This window comes from Amblyomma mixtum, chromosome 7 (genome assembly GCF_055824585.1).
Source record: "Amblyomma mixtum isolate Tamu chromosome 7, ASM5582458v1, whole genome shotgun sequence".
In the NCBI taxonomy this organism is placed as follows: Eukaryota; Metazoa; Arthropoda; class Arachnida; order Ixodida; family Ixodidae; genus Amblyomma; species Amblyomma mixtum.
Window position 1 is genome coordinate 148,953,539 of NC_143018.1, and position 23,218 is coordinate 148,976,756.

Sequence of the window (23,218 nt, forward strand, 5' to 3'; positions counted from 1 at the left end):
TGGTATGGTATTGCTGCGGCGTTTGCATTGCGTTCTGGCCGCAGGCCACAACTCGATCCGCGTGCGCTGAACGTCAGCGAAGAAGTTTCCACTAGACATCGCCCGCATGCTGCACAATAAAAAGATCAGTTTGAAACTCAACTCTGTCGGGCCTGATTCTTTCTCGCCTCGGCTCCGGCAGATTTGGCTTCGCAGCATTGAACACGGATCTCCACCTCAACGACATGGATGTCGCCGGCTCTTCCGCCCTTCCTACAGCGGAGAGGCGCAACAATCCTGGATGCTTGTCCTAGCGGCGCTTTGTTGGCAGCGATCCAATTTGTTAGCCTGTGGCTATTTTGGCCAAACAACCTCGTCGTGATAGACAACACTAGTCACGTTTGATTATGCATATCTTTACCTACCTTTTTGTAGCGGAAAGCTACATTACGCTGGTCAGAGTCGAGTTTCGCGTGAGTGTGCACGCCCGTTGTGCGCATGCGCGAGAGCCGCGTGACGTCACGAGAGGCGCAGGTGCGTCGCCTCCTCGCCGCCGCCGGCGTGCGCTGCTCTCCGAAGCATGACCTTTAGCCAGAGCCGTGTTTACGAAAGTTGCGCCGCGCGCTCCTGCGCGTGGGCGAGGAGGGTGCGCCGCATGTATATAATGCGCTCGGCGGAGAAAAGACGGTCTTGCTCGACATGGAAGCTAAGGAGAGTCGAACCGCTGCCAAACGGCGCAGAAGACTGCAAAATTTAAATTCTTCCGATCCCGACGTTGTCTTGGGGAAAAACACAGCGCAATCCTAAGACAAGGACGAAGAAAGACAAGACGACACAGCTCTGTATCGTGTTGTCTTTCTTAGTCCTTGCCTTAGGAGTGCGCTGTGTTTTTCCCCAAGATGAACTACCAACTAGCCCGCCCTTCCACCCTTGCCCGACGTTGTCGGTTGGCAAGTTGACCGTCGAGCAGCGGAAGAGCGGCCGAGCCAAGGCGAAACGTGCGGCCGAAACACCGGAACACTTTACGCTACGCATACACAGGAATAGCTGAGCTACGCCACTGCCAATTTTTTTTATTCACCTTCACGATCATTAAGGTTTCTACCAGCAGTGGGCTTTTTATGAGGTGAGTCGCTTGTAAGCCAGCCAAGTACATTCTGGCGTCCCACAAGGAAGTGTGCTTGGCCCCTTACTTTTCCTAATTTTTATCAACGATTTACCGGATTCCATTTCTTCCCATATCAGACTTTTTGCTGATGATTGTGTAATTTATCGCAAAATTTATTCTAACACCGATTGCCAATCCCTTCAATCTGATCTGGATTCAGTAACAGCATGGTGCTCAACCTGGCTTATGCAACTTAATCATTCAAAAACTAAATTGATGTCTTTTACTAACCGAATGTCTCGAATTCAAACAGCATACTCCTTAAATAATAGCTCACTCGAGCTAGTCACCACGTATAAGTACTTAGGACTTCACCTTCATTCAGACTTAGCATGGAACCACCATATTAACCTTATGCTTGCATCTGCTAATCGGTCATTAGGTCTCTTAAAACATAACCTAAAGCATGCTCCTCCTCACCTCCGTGCTCATGCCTATACCACTCTAATTCGACCTAAAATTGAATATGCCTCGGCTATTTGGGACCTTTACTAATCTTACCCAATAAATAAGATTGAATCATTGCAGAACCGCGCCGTTCGTTTTATTTACTACGATTATTCACGTAACACCAGCGTCACAGCCTTAAAGAAACGCGCAGGTCTCCAGGATTTAAGTCTCCGCCATAAAATTGCACGACTATCACTTTTTCATAAACTTTATCATCATCCATCACTTCATAACGACTTTTTTTCTTTGCCTCCTTCGATTTTTGACCGCTGCGATCATCCCTTTAAAGTTAGACGTTTCACGCGCAGAATCTATGCGCATTCATTTTTACCACGCACAATATCTTACTAGAACACTCTGCCTTCACATATAGCAACCACCACTGATCCTGATAAATATTTTAAACTTATATCTTCAATAACTACTGCTTAACTCTTCGCATACATTGTTATTTTATTTGTTCATGGCTTCCTTTTTTGCAGGGTTTGTTACTAAAAAGATTCATTGTATTAGTGTACTGTTTGTATAAATTTAATACTGCAGTAATCTTCGTTCTTTGCCGCGCTGCCATTCTTTTGATTCTTTTGCTTACTTATATGTCATGCAAGGTGTCTTATTTGTGCTTTTGTTGTTTGTTCTATATTTGTGTTTTTTGTTTTTTTTATTCTGTTCAATTGCCTGTGCCCCCCCCCCTATGTAATACCCTCTCGAGGACCTTTAGGGGTATTCTGTATAAATAAATAAAAAATAAAATATTTTTTCTGTCTGCCGCGAACTACAATGCACTTTATGCTCCCTATCTTATTCTTGTCACCTTCCTTGAGCACATGGTTCCAAGCTGTGTTTTTGCTTTTTTTTGTCTTTCATTCTGGCTAGAATGATCCCTTGCGTTGTTTTGTTTTCCTTATCTTACACATGATTGAATGATTTAATGGTACCGAGAGGTTCGGCAGATGTTTATTGAAGATCACGAAGTTAACAAGGGAGGAAAAACCTCAGAGTGCATGTTTTCCCCTCCAATAAAAAAATGAAGAATGTTTATTTGAAAACTCTCAAGGGTTGTTTCTTATTCTATGCTTTTCCATGCCCCTAACTCCTGGTCAATATTCTCTTGTACTTCTGTTTGCATTTGAATAAGTAAGTGCTAAGTCAAACTATTTCTGTATTCTAGCTTTTATAATAAATTTGATAGAAATTAATATTAGTAAAAAAAGCAGCCTCACTGCGAGTTTAGCGTTCCAGTAATCACTTCGTAGTGAAATTAACTTGCCAATTCCTGCCCAGACTCCGTATTATTTACTGTAGGTTAAGATTAATATTCCTCCCACCGACCGCTCCCCTGATCACAGTCTATATGTGGTAGTACTCGAACTACAGTCAGTGGCTGAAAAGACAAAAGACACTGCAAAGACTGAAAAGAAAGACAAAAAACACACAGGACTGCAATGGCTAAAAGGGCTGGTTAGCCCGCGAGACACACCACCATGACACAGGCTCGAGGTTGCAGTACGATAGCTAGGGCCACTCAGGCGCTACTACGGCGACTCTGCGAGGCCATAAATACACAGAACAGGTGCGGCTTACCAGCGGTTGCCGATGTTCCACCTGCAAAGAATGGTACAGAAGGCACACTCATGCCCCGTACTTGCTACTCATGCTTCAGCGCAAAATGCAGCCGACATTCGCGCTATGACCATGGAGCTCCCTCTGTGATGCATCGCTAAAGGATGCATATTTATGCTGTGCGGGCTCTAAAACACTCCTGTCACGTGATATACGCGGCTAAACGCGCTGATATAGTGTTGCAGTTTAAATCACTCTACACACGTAAGGTCCATTTCTGGTGTCTGTAAATCAGACCCTTACTCCGATCAAAATGAGATTTACACGCTTAATGTACCATTAAGTTGTTTATAAAAGACTGTCCGAACGCAGTCTCAAGAGACTTTTCACCGACAATAATAAATACCGGTGCGGAACAAGTTTTTTAAGGTGTTATTGATGATGGTGTTATCGATCATAAAGTCGTGTCTTTGCGGTAGCAGAAGTAGTAGTGCTGTTGCGGAGGGTGCACTTCACGGGAACCGTCCGTTGGCTTGCGACCGCAGAGAGTGGGGAGGGTTGCCATGGATAAAGGCAGCTGTCGCCAGCAGCAGAGGAATACTCAGTGAAAGGCTGGTATAAATGGTTTTTATCTTGAAGTTACAGATGCTAAAGCAGGGAGCTTGCCATGCGAACCGTCTGATAGGATGCGACTAGCCGCCCACACATCCTTTGTGCGACTTCCCCGACAGTTAAGAAAGGAAAACATCGTAATATCCACAGTCGGCAATCCATACTTTGCAAGCAATAATGAATTCGTAGGAATTCCCTCTCCATTTCACAAAAAACGTTTCTTCTACAAACCATGGTTGTGCCATACCACTCCACAATCATAAATTCATTTGCTTCCCCTTTTATCTTCACGGCAGTCACCCCTCGAGTGGGCTTGACGGCGCTGGAACAACAACGACCAACCCTCTTCTGTTCTTCACTGAGGTTCTGCAAGCTTTGGTCTGCGCAGTGGTACGAGGGAATTCAGAGAAAACAGTTCGACTTCCACAGAGTGCATCCATCTTCACTGCAGAAAGCTACGCAGTCTGTGTGGCCATAGAAAAAATAGTAAACGAAAAGCTCCCAAACAGTATTATTTACACAGACTCCTAAAGCGTACTTACAGCTCTCCTTTCTGGAAACGCAATCACTCCTATACTTGGTGACAAGTTGGGCTGGGGCTCTCTGATCATTATTTAGTAGATGTTAGCTTTCCTCTTTCAGCACATAAGAAACATCAGAATTCTTCGATTAAAACTTTCAAAGATTACTCCCGTGCTAATGACGCCTGCATTGTACAATATATGGAATGCTGTCTGACTGAATTCGGTGACACTGACGCCTGCATCCTGTGGGCCGTTTTAAGCGCATGTGCCACTACTGCATTCAAAACTTTGTGCCGAGCAAACGAAAGAACGTAAACAAACAGACTCCATGCATTACGCGTGACATCAGACACCAGAAGCGCAAAATAAAACGATTAAAAAAGCAGCGAGTACAACCTGTCATCATGAAGAAACTACAAAAGAATCTTTCAATTTCAGTCAGCGATTCCGAAAATTACTATGTCAGTACGTCTGTACCAAGAACGCACCAGAAAAGTTCTCGAATTACATAACCGGAAAAAAGGCGGTTGTGTCACAGATATGAGTCACCAGTTCCATAATGACAGACCAAAGAGCCATTACGCAGCATTTTAGTACCTATTTCCAAATCGCCTTTTCGAATTCCAGTTCATGTATCCCAATAGACGGACAGTTTCATTGCACCGAAGTTAATTTTGTTTCTTACGCTGGGATATTTTCTATGCTACTGAACATGAAAACCAAAAAGAAAGCATGTGCCCTGATTATATTCCGAACATTTTTCTGCAAAGATTGGCCGAATCAGTTGCAAAGTTTTTTATGTACTGTTTCAAGCATCCTTGTGAACTGAGAAATTGCCTGGTGGCTAGAAGTCCGGCCGAATCATCCCTGTACCTATGAAAGGAGATCGTTTATTGCGATGAAATTACCTCTAAACCTCACTTGTTTCTGCTTTCTGTAAATTAATTGAACACGTCATTGCTGATCGCACAAACGAATTCCTAAATCGGCACTCTATTTTATCCAAATTGGAATGCGGTTTTCGTCAACGATATTCAGCAGTAACCCAATCAGTAAGAAACGTTCACTCGATTGCATTGACCATAGACAGTAATGGCCATGTTGACCTAATATTCTTAGATTTTAGCAAGGCTTTTGACAAAGTCCCTCGTGATAAATTAATTCTAAAGCCATTGGACTTCATCTATTGGACTTCATTAGATATTAATTACTTAGATTTCAGACTATTTAACTAACCGTAAGCAGTATGTCTGTATTGATGGAGAGCAATCGGACACCCTTGCAGTCACTTCAGGAGTGCCTCGGGGGAGTATACTTGGACGTTTATATTTCTTGCTGTATATTGCCACCGTACGAACCAGTCAGTGGCGCCGTACCGCGGCCGAAGTGTTTTAGCTGGAACTTGCCGTGCCTTAGGCATTCAAGGTGCTCGAAGTTTGTCTGCTTCCTCGCTGGAGCTCCCTGCTGTCTGGCACGCCCATCTCGTCTAATTAAACCTGGGTTCTTCAACCGTTTGTCGGTGACATATTTGATTGAGGTGCTGGGTAGCATTCCATGTACTCGGACTGCGAGGACACTCTTCACGCCTGAACTAAGAACGAAAACCACGCAAAGGACGATACACAGGGAAGAAGTAGACAGGACGAGCGCGGACTTGCAACTGTTTTTTGAAACACATCTTCCTTCCATCACCAAGCCTACGCATGCGCGACAAGCAATCTCTATCTAATCGAGTTCAGGAACTTCAGTTCCTTCTTGCACAGATGGACCGGAGCCTCGCTTACACACTTTTCGGGCCCATATCTATCAATCTGCCAGGCTTCGATGACCTCACGTGTTTTCTGGTCTTTGGCCCTTCCGATTATCTTTGTACGCTCAAAGAGTGGCGTGCATTTATTGTCACACGAAACACAGTGTTTTCGAAAATGCATGCCGCTGTGAGAGCCCAACGAATTTTTATGTTCTTGTAGGCGCTTATTAATGCAGCGTCCCGTTTGTCCCACGTGAACTGAGCCGCAATTAAGCGGGATTTCATACACTACTCCCATTCTACAGGACACAAACTTGATTTTGTGTTAGAATGGGAGTAGTGTATGAAATCCCGCTTAATTGCGGCTCAGTATACGTGGGACAAACGGGACGCTGCATTAATAAGCGCCTACAAGAACATAAAAATTCGTTCGGCTCTCACAGCGGCATGCATTTGCCAAAACACTGTCTTTCAGCCTGCTTTTGTTCTTGATTCATTGCTAGTTAGCGCGCACAAACGGGACAGCTTACAAGGCGCCGAAAAGAAGATGTCCACACCGAATTTTCTTGCCACCCTCTTCAGCCCATGCGAGGTCTTATGTACATAGGGCAGTACTTCAAACTTCCGCCTCTCACGAATGCCGGGTTCTCGAGCACTAGAGGTTGGGATGAGGGTTTTCAACAGAGACCCGGCAGCGGCCTGCAGAAGCGATGAGGGAAACCCAGTAGAACTTAGGCGTGCAGCTTGAGCGGAAAAGCTGAGTGAAACCTTGTGACAACAGGACTTAAATAATGATGACCTCAAGCAGGATGCAGCAATTCTTCTCTTAATAAGCTTAGAGTGACAGGAGTCATAGGGTAAAGGGGCCTTTTTTGTCATAGGCATGTACATCCAACACAAGTGGTCCGGTTCCCTGAAAAACAATCTCAAGTCCAAGAACTGTAAGCAAGAGTTCTCAGGCAATTCTACTGTAAAATTCAAACTGGAAGCCTTGGATTTAAAAGACGTTAAAACTTCATTAGTGACCTCTTGTGAGTTGTCATTGGGATTCATTTTTAAGAGTTTTAAAAAGTCGTCTACGTATCGGAGAACTCGCGCGATGCGGTCGTCAGTTAGCGCCTGTGAGAGTGAAGAGTCAACTACCGCTAAATACATTTCAGTGAGAACTGGTGGCACACTGGACCCTATACAAATGCCTCGCTTTTGCACATAGAATGTATCCTCAAAACTCACTAGCGTTGAGGAGAGGTACACATTCAACAGTTCCATGAAACCTTCTATAGAAATGCCGCAGGCATTTTGGAACCCCACAACCCACAAACGCTCTATACAGTTGCTGACCGCCATGAGCAGTTAATTGTGAGGAACCGAGAAAAAGAGCACCACAATGTCAACCGAGAAGCCGTAATTAAAGCCTGGCATGCTCTCTTTGAAATTTTTCACCATTCCGTCCGAGCTGGTGATCTTGTAGGGGTCTTCAGGCGACAGACTCTTCAGGTGTGCTTGAAGGTATCGGCTAACAACTGCCTGCCAGGTTCCTCTCTCCGTTACGATTGCTCTAAAGGGGCATTCCAGCTTATGACTCTTTGCACTAAGAAACACACTGAGCACATGTACCTTGTTACTTATCACTTCATTCTTCATTCGCTCGAGCTTCAAATCATCTAAAAGCGCGACTGCTTTGGCCTTCGCCTTCGTCGGCTTCACATCCTCAACTCGGAAGTCCGTGTTGATCGCTGTTAGTGCCTTCTCCCCGAATAGTTTCCGCGGTAGGACCACGAAGCCGCCTTCTTTGTCGGACAAAAGAATCCGTAGCCCAGAATCACAAATTGAGCCAGAGTGCCGCCGCGGTGGCTCAGTGGCTATGGTGCTCGGCTGCTGGCCCGAAAGACGCTGGTTCGATCCCGGCCGCGGCGGCTAGAATTTCTTTGGAGGACAAATTCTTGAGGCCCGTGTACTGTGCGATGTCAGTGCACGTTAAAGAACCCCAGGTGGTCGAAATTTCCGGAGCCCTTCACTACGGCGTCTCTCATAGCCTTAGTCGCTTTGGGACGTTAAACCCCATAAACCAACCAACCAACAAATTGAGCCAGCCACTCTTCTCAGCAGGGAAGTGCAGTCATTCTTTTTCTGATAGGTGTTGCTCACTGAATCAACTCCTTCAACTGAATCAACTCGGTGAAACTTGGGCACAATCTCAAGAACGCGTTGTTTCTTTTTGCTCGGACAAGCTTGACATTTCAATTGAAAATCATCAGATCGAACGCGCGCATCGATTGGGTCGGTTCGAGGTAGGCAAAAACCGCCCAATCTTTGTAAAGCTAACGCATTTCAAAGACAAATCAGGGATATTGCTTGCTGGTCCGAAGCTGAAGGATACATCGTTTTCTATCCGTGAGGATTATTCAGCCAAGGTACGCGTGGCTAGAAAGATACTTTTCACTTATGGTCAACAGAACAACGCCTCTTTCAAGATTCGTTTTGACAAGCTGCTGATTGGCAAAAAGGTTTTCACTTATAATACAGATACTGATTCCGTTGTCGAACTAAAACCATAGCGATTACTGAAAACACCGAGACCCCCACAATCGCCTCATTCCAATCCTTCACAGCGCAGTCGCTCAATCGATACCGACAATAATGTTTTGTTTTTGCTGACAAATATTCGGAGTTACCTGCCCAAAAAAGAATCTGTTGAGGCGCTTCTCGACGACCACAGCTCTGAAATCGCATTATTCACTGAATCCTGGCTAACATCCGATGTAGATGATATCGAACTTTTGCACGACAATCAATCATTTCACTCTTACCAGCGAGACAGAGTTGGTCGTCGGGGAGGCGGCATTCTTGCTCTGGTGAAAACAAGCCTTTCTTCTACCCCAGGTGATATCAATTGCCATAGCGAAATACTGTGCATCAAATTTAATTTTCCCTCTTGCACCAACATTCTAATTGCATTCTATCGAGCCCCCGACACGGATCCTTCTTTCATTAGCGACCTTCACTCTGTTCTTGAAGACTTGCAGTCTAGATTCTCTCATGCCAACTTCATACTCTGCGGCGACTTCATACTCTGCGGCGACTTCAATTTCTCAGACATCGATTGGGATAACTTGACTGCGTCATCTCGTCCATCAAAATATTTCTTAGATCTGGTCCTTACGCTTAACCTTACCCAAACAGTGTGTGCACTAACTCGAGGCTCGAACATACTAGGCCTCGTCCTTGTATCGAATCCAGAATTAGTTCAGTCGCTTTCGTGTACTAGTGGTCTAAGTGATCACTGTATCATAACTTTCAACCTGTCAATTGAAATTCCTATACGCCAACCGTCTGTTAAATACATCCGTGATTATTCTAAGGCCGATTTCCCAAGCATTAACTCCCACCTTGAAGAATTTCTTGATACGTTTCAAATTTCCATACACAGCAGATCCGTGAATAACAACTGGTGTCTTTTTAAAGAGAAAATGTGTTCGCTTATAGAAGCTTACGTCCCGCTCATCTGCATTCGAGGGGATGCCAATAAACTATGGTACTCAAATGCGCTGAGGAAGTTGTCGCGAAAGAAAAAACGCCTATTCCGTAACGCAAAGAAATCAGGACGCGCTAGAAAGTGGGACAAATACTTTGCAAGTCTCCACGAATACACGCAGTTATTACGATCTTCAAAACGAAAATTCTACTGTCACGATCTCATAGAGATAATGCAGGTAAACCCCAAGAAGTTTTGGAACTTGCTCACGCCCAATAAAAACAGTTCGCACAATATTTCCCTGAAGGCACGAGACAGCTCCGATGTTCCAATTTCCGAGTGCTCCGACGTCATGAATTCCTATTTCACGTCCGTATTTACCCAGGAGCTAACAGCAATCATTGTTTCCGTGCCAAGTCTAAATTATGCACCTATGCCACCTGTTACCATCACAGCAGAGGGAATTTTAAAACTCATAGATAATCTAAAGATATCCACTTCCCCTGGACCAGACAACCTCCCTGCTAAGATTTCTAAAGCAACTAAATATTTCACGAGCCAAATCTTGCAACTCATTTTTGCCCAGTCTCTTAACACTAGTCAGGTTCCAGACGACTGGAAATTAAGCAAAGTTGTCCCAGTCTTCAACGCTGCAGATCGCTCCGACCCCTCAAATTATCGACCAATTTCACTGACATGTATCTCTTGTAAACTTTTCGAACATATAATATACTCGCACATCGCATCTCACCTTGACCACAACCGTTTCTTCTTTCCCAATCAACATGGTTTCAGGGCAGGTTTTTCGTGCCAAACTGATCTTCACTTAAATCTAGACTCTGCCTTCCAAATCGATATAATTTATTTAGATTTCGCCAAGGCATTCGATCGCGTCCCTCAGCAGCGTCTCTTTTCCAAACTCTCAGCTCTGTCACTTGACCCGCTTGTCTTATCCTGGATCCACTGTTTCTTAACCGACCGCTTGCAATTCACCGTCATCACCAGCCATGCATCTCAAACTACTAGAGTAATCTCCGGGGTTCCCCAAGGATCGGTTCTTGCTCCATTACTCTTTTTAATCTTCATCAACGATTTGCCATCTGGTATTTTATCATCTGTCCGTCTCTTTGCGGATGACTGCGTCATTTATCGCCGCATCGACAATAGCAGTGATCAGGAATTATTACAGGATGACCTGAGCCGAATCCAGAAGTGGTGTTCCGACTGGCTAATGCAGCTCAACGTTTCTAAATGTAAGTTCATGCACATCTCACGTAAACGTTCGACTGTTCATTTTTCGTACTCCCTGAACTCCATAGCGCTGTCTCAAACTAATTCATACCGGTACCTCGGCATCGAGATAACAACCAACCTAACCTGGTCTAATCACATCACGAAACTATGTGCTAGTGCATCCAGATCACTCGGATTCATCAGGCGATCACTTTCCATGTGCACCGCAGCCACCAGACAACTAGCATATGAAACGTACATCCGAACTAAACTAGAATACGCCTCAACAATATAGAATCCTCACCAAGCCTACTTGATAGATTCACTCGAAGCCATCCAGAATCGGGCAGCACGCTTCATCACCTCACAGTATGAACCTCAGCTCAGCATCACTGCGTTGAAATCATCTCTCGGCATCAACTCATTAGCCTTTCGCAGGAAAACTTCAATTCTTTGTCTTTTTCACAAACTGTACTTTAACTTTCCAACACTTCGAGAAAACCTTCTACGAGCTCCGGTACGATCATCTCGTCGTTTATTTAACTCCTTAAGCATACGGCGTTTGCACGGCTCCACCAATTATTTCAATAAATCTTTTCTTCCCAGTGCGATAGAAAGCTGGAATAACCTCCCCGAACACATTGTTATTGAGACTAACCCTTCCAGATTCAGACAGCTCCTAATCGACCATCTCAACGACAAATAATTTTTTCCTGCACCCTATGCCAGCTTCCAAGCCCTGCAAACTGACCAGCCTGTTCTACTTCCAAAGTTGTAATTTGTTTTTGTTTATATTTCTGCTACACTCTGTCATGACGTGATTATTTGAATTTGTTACTTCTGTCTTTTTTTCGTCTTGTTCTACTTTTTTTCTATTCTATATTTTATATTTTTTATATTTTTCTGTATTTTTATATTCCTTCTATATTTATATATTCATGTATGACTGCTGAACACCCCTGTACCACCTCCCCCACCCCCTTATGTAATGTCCCTAACGGGACCCTTAAGGGTTAATAAATGATGATGATGATGAGCGCCCTTTCTCTTCCCCTTCTACCTTGTCAGCGGTTGGTATGCTTCACTTGGAAGGGGACCGGCTCTGCCGGCCTGAGGACATTCAAGGACTACCAGAACCTGGCTGAGACTACCACTGAGTTCCTTTGGAACAATCGACGACAAAGCCTACCTAAGGCGCCAAAGAAGCACACAGGTGAGGTTCCTGCTATCTACCTTGGAGGGGCGACTGTTCCAACCGTCATCGAAAGGGTCCTCAGGAAGGGACCTAAGTTCAGCCTCCAAGTACCGCTCAGCAAGCCTCAGCTTTTGGCTTCGGTTCACAGGGTCACTGACAAGTTAGAAGGGGAAGAGAAAGGATGCTGCCTTTCGGAAGGAGTTGATTCAGTGAGCAACACCTATGAGAAAAAGAATGACTGCACTTCCCTGCTGTGAAGAGTGGCTGGCCTAATTTGTGATTCTGGGCTACGGATTCTTTTGTCCGACAAAGAAGGCGGCTTCGTGGTCCTACCGCGGAAACTATTCGGGGAGAAGGCACTAACAGCGATCAACAAGAACTTCCGAGTTGCGGATGTGAAGCCGACGAAGGCGAAGGCCAAAGCGGTCGCGCTTTTAGATGATTTGAAGCTTGAGCGGATGAAGAATGAAGTGATGAGTAACAAGGTACATGTGCTCAGTGTGTTTTTTAGTGCAAAGAGTCATAAGCTGGAATGCCCCTTTAGAGCAATCGTAACGGAGAGAGGAACCTGGCAAGCAGTTGTTAGCCGATACCTTCCAACACACCTGAAGAGTCTGTCGCCTGAAGACCCCTACAAGATCACCAGCTCGGACGGAATGGTGAAAATTCTGAAAGAGAGCATGCCAGGTGTTAATTACAGCTTCTCGGTTCACATTGAGGAGCTGTTTTACTCGGTTCCTCACAATGAACTGCTCATGGCGGTCAGCAACTGTATAGAGCGTTTGGGGGTTTGGGGTTTCAAAATGCCTGCGGAATTTCGATAGGTTTCATGGAACTATAGAATCTGTACCTCTCCTCAACGCTAGTGAGTTTTGAGGATAAATCCTATCTGCAAAAACGAGGTATTTGTATAGGGTCGAGTGTGGCACCAGTTCTCACTGAAATGTATTTAGCGGAAGTTGACTGTTCACTCTCACGGGCGCTTACTGACGACCGCATCGCGCGAGTTTTCCAATACGTAGACGATTTTTTAATACTCTTAAAAATGAATCCCAATGACAACCCACAAGAGGTCACTAATGAAGTTTTAACGTCTTTTAAATCCAAGGCTTTCAGTTCGAATTTTACCGTAGAATTGCCTGAGAACTCTTGCTTACAGTTCTTGGACTTGAGATTGTTTTTCAGGGAACCGGACCACTTGTGTTGGATGTACATGCCTATGACAAAAAAGGCCCCTTTACCCTATGACTCCTGTCACTCTAAGCTTATTAAGAGAAGAATTGCTGCATCCTGCTTGAGGTCATCATTATTTAAGTCCTGTTGTCACAAGGTTTCACTCAGCTTTTCCGCTCAAGCTGCACGCCTAAGTTCTACTGGGTTTCCCTCATCGCTTCTGCAGGCCGCTGCCGGGTCTCTGTTGAAAACCCTCATCCCAACCTCTAGTGCTCGAGAACCCGGCATTCGTGAGAGGCGGAAGTTTGAAGTACTGCCCTATGTACATAAGACCTCGCATGGGCTGAAGAGGGTGGCAAGAAAATTCGGTGTGGACATCTTCTTTTCGGCGCCTTGTAAGCTGTCCCGTTTGTGCGCGCTAGCAATGAATCAAGAACAAAAGCAGGCTGTGGTGTTAACCACAAAATCAAGTTTGTGTCCTGTAGAATGGGAGAAGTTAGAAGTGCTCGTATTTGGGCGTGTTGGTTCATAACTTTTCAGGAGGACACAGGGGCGCAATAAAAGACACGGACATGGAAGTAGACAGGGACGAGTGCTTACTATCAACAGGCTTTATTCGACGTAAACCGTTAATATACCTTCGCTTTACCCAAGCGCCACTGTGCGAATCACAAGCACGTGGGTACCAGATAACACCAAAAGAAATCCAAACACGATTACAGAAATCTATCTAAGAAAACCATTTCAGATCGGCGAAGTATCACAGATGAATCACTGATGCAGTTATCTCCTTTTTTCTGATGTAATAGGCTTCCACCAGCTCCCGTTCAATCTAATCGCGGCTTCTCAACAGTACTCTACAGTCCGATAAGCGGGGAAAACGGGCGACCTTAGTCTTGTTAGTGCATTCTTGGCAATGGTCCGGGAGATGGGAGCCTGTCTTCTTTAAAGAGTTCTTGCGCTCCAGAAGGCGCTGGTTGAGGCAACGTCCAGTTTGCCCAACGTAAACCTTCCCGCAAGTGAGCGGGAACTCATCTACAACTCCTTTTTTGCAAGTTACGTGGGGCTTACGGTGTTATACGCCACACTCTTGCCGTTTTTCTTTTCTTCTTATGCGTGCGCGCAGACCGGACAACCGGACCGGACAAATGGCATCACTGCGTTTCAAAACGCCACTGGTGTGAACGTGGACAACTTCATGTCATTACTAGAGCTGTACCTGAATGCCACTTTTATTGAATTTAATGATCGTACCTGTCTTCAAAAGCAAGGTATTTGCACAGGCTTTTGCGTAGCCCCGGTTCTATCTACTATTTTTTATCGCAAGTTGACCGCTCTTTGAGTGAAACTTTTGACACAGACCGTATAGCTCACGTCTTCAGATATGTAGAAGACTACCTGGTTCTGTTAAAGGAAGGTGATTTTAGTTTTGACGAGGCCGTAGCTGATGTTTTAGATACGTTTGGAAGGAAAGGCATGGGACTCACCTTTACCCACGAAAAGCCAAGAAGTGATAATGAACTGCAGTTTTTAGATTCACCTTAACATTTCACCCTTCACATGTTTGCTGGCGGTATTGTCCGCGCGCAAAGAAAGATTTGCTACCATTTCATTCCAATCACTCTAATACGGTCAAAAGGGCTATCGCTTTACAATGTATTTCGTCTGCACTAACGAAGTCCTGTCACCACGCTGTGCACGCTGGCTTCTTGTCACAGGTCTCAAGGCTGGAAAAGGCAGGCTTCCCTGATTCCCTCATTCTTGCTGTGACGCAGTCCTTGGTCAAAAAATTGAAGGGCAGCAAGCGGAGCAATGCGAAAGACTCAACGAAGTGTTCAAGGCCGGAGGTGGTACCATACGTACACAGAACTTCCCACAACATCAAGAAGGTGGCCAAGAAGTACGGAGTAGAAGTAGTTTTTCTGCTCCGCGATAGTTGTCCGGTCTGTGCGCACGCATAAGAAGAAAAGAAAAACGGCAAGAGTGTGGCGTAAAACACCATAAGCCCCACGTAACCTGCAAAAAAGGAGTTGTGTATGAGTTCCCGCTCACTTGCGGGAAGGTTTACGTTGGGCAAACTGGACGTTGCCTCAACCAGCGCCTTCTGGAGCACAAGAACTCTTTAAAGAACACAGGCTCCCATCTCCCGGACCATTGCCAAGAATGCACTAAGAAGACTAAGGTCGCCTGTTTTCCCCGCTTATCGGACTGTAGAGTATTGTTGAGAAGCCGCGATCAGATTGAACGGGAACTGGTGGAAGCCTACTACATCAGAAAAAAAAGGAGATTACTGCATCAGTGATTCATCTGTGATACTTCGCCGATCTGAAATGATTTTCTTAGGCAGATTTCAGTAATCGCCTTTGGATTTCTTTTGTTGTTATCTGGTATCCACGTGCTTGTGATTCGCACAGTGGCGCTTGGGTAAACCGAAGGTATATTAACGGTGTACGTCGAATAAAGCCTGTTGATAGTAAGCGCTCGTCCCTGTCTACTTCTATGTCCGTGTTTTTTATTGCGCCCCTGTGTCCTCAAAAAAATGGGAGTAGTGTATGAAATCCCGCTTAGTTGCGGCTCAGTTTACGTGGGACAAACGGGACGCTGCATTAATAAGACATAAAACACAACAACACAACACAACAACACAACAATAAGCGCCTACAAGAACATAAAAATTCGTTGGGCTATCACAGCGGCATGCATTTGCGAAAACACTGTCTTTCGTGTGACAATAAATGCACGCCACTCTTTGAGCGTACAAAGATAATCGGAAGGGCCAAAGACCAGAAAACACGTGAGGTCATCGAAGCCTGGCAGATTGATAGATATGGGCCCGAAAAGTGTGTAAGCGAGGCTCCGGTCCATCTGTGCAAGAAGGAACTGAAGTTCCTGAACTCCATTAGATAGAGATAGCTTGTTGCGCATGCGTAGGGTTGGTGATGGAAGAAAGATGTGTTTCAATAAACAGTTGCAAGTCCGCGCTCGTCCTGTCTACTTCTTCCCTGTGTATCGTCCTTTGCGTGGTTTTCGTTCTTAGTTCATGGATTACCAAATAGCCCCCATCGTACACTTCTTGACGCCTGTTCTCCGCGCGTGGACTATACACACCCGTCCACAAAGCGAGTCGCCGTTTACGTGGCCGTGACATCCACCGTGGCTAGCCAGACAACTCAACATTCCGGAAATGCCCAGCCATTCGTCCTTCACGCACCTCGGTCACCGCCACCGTTCCAAGGGCACAGGTTCGAGGACGTGGAAGGCTGGTTGGTCAGCTTTGACCGAGTGGCGGGGTTCAATGAGTGGGACAGCGAACGCAAATTGCGCAACATCTACTTTGCGCTGCAGGACTCGGCCAAAACAAGGCTCGAGAACAATGACGCTTCTTTTACCACCTGGCACGTCTGTCGTCGAGAGCTGCTAGCAACATTTACCACAAGCGAAAGAAAAGAGAAGGCTGCAATCGCCCTAGACTCGAGATCACAGCAGTCAAACGAGAGCTTCGCGATGTTCATCGAGGACATGACGCGACTGTTCAGTCGGGCCGACCCTGCTATGCCCGAGGCCAAGAAAATACGCTACTTAATGCGCGGCGTAAAAGAGCAGCTCTTTGCCGGACTGTACCGTGAACCGCCAAGAGCAGTGGCCGACTTTACAAGGGAGGTAACGGGTTTTGAGCCCTCTCTGCAGGAAAGGGGCGCGCAGTACGGACGTCAGGCTACTGTAGCAGCCGCTTCCCAGTACACACCTATGTCGCTGCCCGACGAGGAGCTTCGCGAGCTTGTAAGAAGTCTTGTGCTTGAGGAACTGATGAAACTTCGCTTTGCAGCTCCCCAGGCCACTGTCGCTGCCGTAACAGACGTGGTCCGTGACAAAATACGACGAGCTGTGCTGCCGCCCCAGCTCCGCACTCGGCGCCCTTCGTTATAAGGTACAGCGAGGCACTACGGAGTCCTGGGCGAGCGATGCAAGCATTTCACCCGTCGCTCCTGTGCCAGTGCCATCTCTGCAGTACCCAACCGCAGGAGTACCATCCGTATTGCAGGTGCCCAGGCCACCGATGAACAAAGCGCACGTGTGGCGTGCGCGAAACAATCGGCCGCTCTGTTACCACTGCGGGGAGCTCGACCATATCCTCCGTCACTGCCCCTACCGCAGAATGGGTTTGAGGGGCTTTTTACCTCACCCACCTTGACCGCACTACAGTGAAAGACCACGGGATATCGAGCAGTACCTGGCTGATAATGTCCAGTCCTCGGCCCCGCCGCGACACCAGTTTCGATCACCATCCCCAAGGCGGTTTCCTTCACCCGGCCGCCCGTCCTACTCTGGCCAGTTCAGAGGTGTTTCCCCACACCGAGAAAGCTGAAGATGGCGTTCTGCGAAGGTAGGGCAGCCGCTTCTGGACCATGTCGAGAGCCTCCCCCCGAAAATTCGCCGCGACGCTCTGACCGACGACGACCTCACCCGACGACCTCAACAAATCGCTGGGACCGACTGGTTTCCGCCGAAATTCCGGTATCCGCCGACAACCATGACGTTACCGCACTCGTGGATACCGGCGCCGATTTTTCTGTAATGAGCAGTCGGTTAGCCACTGCGCAGAAGAAAGTTCTGACCCCTTGGTCTGGGCCGCAGATCCGGACAGCTGGTGGCCATGTCGTAACTCCGATTGGGGTCAGCACTTCACGAATCCAGATCCGCGACGTTCATTTCCCTGGTTGCTTTGCTGTGTTACCCGAGTCCTCCAGGACATCATACTCGGTTTGGATTTCCTTCAGGAGTACGGTGGCGTCATCCACCTTCAGGAGCTAATCATGTCGTTTTCCACCCAAGGCCCTGTCGACGACAATACCGTGCCACGCAGAGCTAACATTTGCGTCTGTGACGACCAGGTGTTGATCCCGTCGAGAGCCCGCATGTTTGTTACCGTAGAGTCCGATAACCGCCCCAGCACTGGTGGCATCGCTTAAACCAACATCTCTCTGCTCCTGGGTCGGCAAGTCTGTGTAGCTTGCGGAATTATTGAACAGTGGGCGAACCAAAGTTTTGGTGACCAATTTTGGTTCTGAACCTCAGTGTTTGCCTGGCAAAACAGCTGTTGCGTATTTCGAAGAACGTAGTGAATTCGCGGGACAGCACGTGTTCTCCGAAATCCCGGTGTCAGTGGAGGCACCTATCACTCCGATATAGACCGACGTGAATCCTAACCTCCCGTCTAATCAGAAACGCTGCCTGAAGAGCATTATCGAATCTTTCGGCGACTTTTTTGCCTCCACCTCCAAGGTTAGGCAAACTCCGCTCACAAAGCACCGCATTATAGTTGACGCAAACCAGCGACAGTTATGCGAGCCGTCTTATTGGGTCTCTTCGAAGGAACGTGACGCCCTTCGCCGACAAGATCACGACATGCTCCAGGACGACGTGATACAGCCGTCGACGAGCCCGTGGGCATCGCCTGTGGTTCTTGTGGCGAAGAAGGATGGAATCCTACGGTTCTGTGTTGATTACAGACGTCTAAACAAGGCACTCTGCCACGGATTGATCACTCCCGGGACCGGCTACGCCACGCCACGTACTTCTCGTCTCTAGATGTACGCTGTGGCTATTGGCAAATCAAGGTGGACAAACGCGACCGGTAAAAGACCGCCTTTATTACACCGTATGGTCTGTACAAATTCCGGGTGCCCCCTTTCGGCCTGTGCTCGGCTCCTGCCACCTTCCAGCGGATGATGGATACCGTCCTTGCCGACCTAAAATGGCAGTCCTGCCTCGTGTACCTGGATGACGTTGTCATCTTCTCCGCCACGTTCGGAGAGCACCTGAGGCGCCCGCGCACCGTGTTCGCCGCAATTCGTACGGCCGGTATTTCCCTCAAGCCCGAAAAGTGTCACTTCCCTTTCCAGAAAATCAAGTTTCTGGGCCACATCGTGAGCGCTAAGGGAGTTAGCCCTGACCCCAATAAAACAGCCGCCGTCTCTGCTTTTCCCGCGCCAACCGATAAGCGAAGTGTGCGCTGCTTTCTGGGTCTTGGCGCCTATTATCGGCGTTTTGTGCGGACCAGATGGCTGAGCCCCTCATCCGCGTCACGAAAGATGCCGAACCGTTCTTCTGGGGCCAGGAGGAACAACAGGCCTTCGAAGACCTCCGCACTCGTCTCCAAAGTACGCCCATCCTTGGCCACTTCGACGAGTCAGCCGACACTGAACTGCACACAGACGCCAGCAACATCGGCCTCGGTGCAGTCCTTGTGCAGTGGCAGGATGGTCTCGAACGCCTAATCGCATATGCAAGCCGCACTTTGTCACGCTCGGAGGCCAACTATTCCACCACTGAAAAAGAATGCCTGGCAATTGTGTGGGCAGTGACCAAATTTCGCCCGTACTTATACGGCCGCCCTTTTAGAGTCGTCAGTGATCACCATTCGCTGTGCTGGCTGGCGAACCTCAAAGATCCCTCGGGGCGGCTTGCACGCTGGAGCCTTCGCCTTCAAGAGTTCGACGTCACCATCGTTTATAAGTCCGGTAGGAAGCACAGTGATGCCGACTGTGTTTCTCGTGCTCCTGTTTAGGACAACCGAGCTGATTCCGACGCCGATTTTGTTTTTCTCGGCGCCATCTCCACGTCCGTCCTCACTCAACACCAACGAGACCACAGTGAACCACGGCCTCTCATTGTGTACCTTGAAGGAAGCGCTGAGTCACCACCGCGAATCTTTTCACGTGGACTGTCCTCGTTTTGTTCGCGCGATGGCGCTCTGTATGAGAAAAACTGCCACCCGACGGAAGCTGTCTATCTGCTCGTCGCACCTGCGGCCTTGCGCGACGAAGTCCTGCGGGCGTGCATGATGACCCATCTTCTGGTCACCTGGGTTCCGCCCACACTTTGGCGCGGATACGCCAAAACGTACTACTGGACCAGGGTTGCTGCAGCTGTCTCAGCGTTACGTCAGAACTTGCCGCGAATGTCAACGTCGCTAGACGCCACCGACTAAGCCAAACGGACTACTGCAGCCTATTGATCTGCCGCAAGACGCCATCCACCAAGTCGGCATGGACTTACTCGGCCGATTTCCAGAGTCCTCGCTGGGTAACAGCTACATTGTGGTCGCCAGCGACTACCTCAGCCTGTGCTGTGAAACTAAAGCTCTCCCTCGTGGTGCGGCTGACGAAATTGCGAACTTTTTGTTCCAAACATTGTGCTTCTTCACGGTGCACCGATCATCGTTGTAACTACTTAGGACTTCAAGTCCTGGAGGACTTCAAGTCCTAAGTACGTATAAGTACTTAGGATTTCACCTTCATTCAGACTTAGCATGGAACCACCATATTAACCTTATGTTTGCATCTGCTAATCGGTCATTAGGTCTCTTAAAACATAACCTAAAGCATGCTCCCCCTGACCTCCGTGCTCATGCCTATACCGCTCTAATTCGACCTAAAATTGAATATGCCTCGGCTATTTGGGACCCTTACCAATCTTACCTAATAAATAACATTGAATCATTGCAGAACCGCGCCGTTCGTTTTATTTACTCCGATTATTCACGTAACACCAGCATCACAGCCTTAAAACAACGCGCAGGTCTCCGCCGTAAAATTGCACGGCTATCACTTTTTCATAAACTTTATCATCATTCATCACTTCATAACGACTTTTTTTCTTTGCCTCCTTCGATTTTTGACCGCTGCGATCATCCCTTTAAAGTTAGACGTTTCACGCGCAGAATCTATGCGCATTCATTTTTACCACGCACAATATCTTACTAGAACACTCTGCCTTCACATATCGCAACCACCACTGATCCTGATAAATATTTTAAACTTATATCTTCAATAACTACTGCTTAACTCTTCGCATACATTGTTAATTTATTTGTTAATGGCTTCCTTTTTTGCAGGGTTTGTTACTAAAAAGATTCATTGTATTAGTGTTCTGTTTGTATAATTTTAACACTGCAGTAATCTTCGTTCTCTGCCGCGCTGCCATTCTTTTGATTCTTTTGCTTACTTATGTCATGTAAAGTGTCTTATTTGTGCTTTTGATTGATTCTTTTGCTTACTTATGTCATCCAAAGTGTCTTATTTCTGCTTTTGTTGTTTGTTTTATAATTGTGGTTTGTTTTATTCTGTTCAAATGCCTGTGCCCCCCCCCCCCCCTATGTAATACCCTCTCGAGGGCCTTTAGGGGTATTCTGTATAAATAAAATAAATAAAGAAACTGACAGGGGAACGGCGTTCAGCTCGTCGACACAACTGTTCCGGGCGTAGTTTCGTTTATTTGCGGATGATTGCTAGCTGTACCTAGATATTACATGTTGTAATCACCAGATTGACCTAAATACCTCACTAACATCCTAGCATGGTGCCAGAATGGGACATAGCTCTAAACAAAGAAAAAACAAACTTCTTTCGCGTGACACGTAAAAAAAATATTACTTCCTTCGCGTGAGACGTAAAAAAAATATTTTTGACCACAGGTACCATCACGGACAAATACCACTGCATAAAGTTTCATGTTTTAATTACCTAGGTGTAACATTAACTAAATACCTGTCCTGGAATTCACATGTGGTAAATATCTGTTCGTCCGCCTTTCCCAAAATATGATTTTTTAAGAAATAAACTTTCCAGAGCCCCCGCTCAGGTCAAACTTCTCGCGTTTAACTCAATAATCAGGCCTAAGCTCGAATATGCATAAGTCGTGTAGGTTCCTTATACTAATGCAAATATTCAGAAGATTGAAAGAATCCAAAGGGAAGCCGTAAGATTTATTTATTCTTAATTTTCAACCTTTGATTCGCCGTCTGAGCTAATGAAATCTAACCGTATCCAACCTCTTTAGGCAAGAAGAAAAATATTCGAGGAGAATTTCTTTCCTTTGTCATAAATAACAAATTTGCGCTTGGTCCTGCACCCTATTTATCGTTTTTAGCTACACGCATCGCACGTCACCATCATCCCGGTTCACTTACCCCGTACTTTGCTAGAACTGACACTTTCTCTCAGACCATGGATGCACTTGGGTATTCAACCCCCTCATGCTTCTCACATGGGAGGAGTGTGGGTGAGGATACTAGACGTCACACGGCAAATTTTGGACTATATGCTTCTTGAGAATGCGTCTTGTCGCCTTACTCACGAAGTCTTGGGAACATTCCTGGCGGAAGTTTCGGGGATTATAAATTCGCGACCCCATTGTTCCTGTCACATCGGACCCCGAGTGCTGGGAGGTGCTGACTCCTTCAACGCTTCTGACCCAGAAAGTCGGCGGCAACGCAGTGCCACCAGCCGTCAGTGAAAATGATATGTATCGGTGACGGTGGTGGCAGGTGCAGTGACTGGCCGACGCCTTTTGGCGCCGCTTGCGACGCGAGTTCCTTAAGACCCTGCAGAGTTGTCGTAAACGGCAGGCCCCCACTCGAGATCTCAAGGCATATGACCTCGTGCTCCTGAGAGACAGCCAGGTTCATTGCAACAAGTGGCCCATGGGATTCATTGTGAACGCCATCGCGAGTACGGACGGCAAGGTGCGAAAGGTCGAGATCAAGACGGCGACACAGTGAGCGATCAAGACATTTTCTCCGTCCTGTGACTGAGACAGTCCTGCTTATTCCGCGCGCGGACTGAAGACATCACATATTAAGGCGGAAGCCTTTAATGTCTCATCGTTGTAAGCAGGAGTTGTCGACAGAAAATGTCACGCTTTTCAATTGGTGAAAATTGTCGTGACGTCACAGTGCGCGAATTTCAAACGGGGCCAATTGTACTTTGGCTAGTAACACCATGCATCCAATTGAAGGGATCGTATAGTGATGCTCCAATTAAGTGGGACTGAGCTTAGTTAATTGCTTAATTACCCAATTAGCCTAATTAGCTTTACTAGTCAGGCCATATAAATAAATAAAACCGATTAAGAAATTGGTAATCTAGCAGAACTTTTTGCTGGGCTAGTTGGTCCATTCTGATATTGAGGAAAACAGCGCGAAAGAAGAAGCCCGAAGGCGAAACGAGGAAGTGACAGGAAAGAGCGCTGACTGACAACTGAATTTATTGAGCGAAACTCGCGCAATATATAGGAAGGCAGTGGCAAAGATAGT

General features: G+C 46.8%; 1 pseudogene; it reads left to right on the top strand.

The window, feature by feature from the left end:
• Nucleotides 1-6,929: 6,929 nt before the first annotated feature.
• On the top strand, nucleotides 6,930-22,684 carry LOC149337825 (uncharacterized; annotated as a pseudogene).
• The last annotated feature ends 534 nt before the right edge of the window (nucleotides 22,685-23,218 follow it).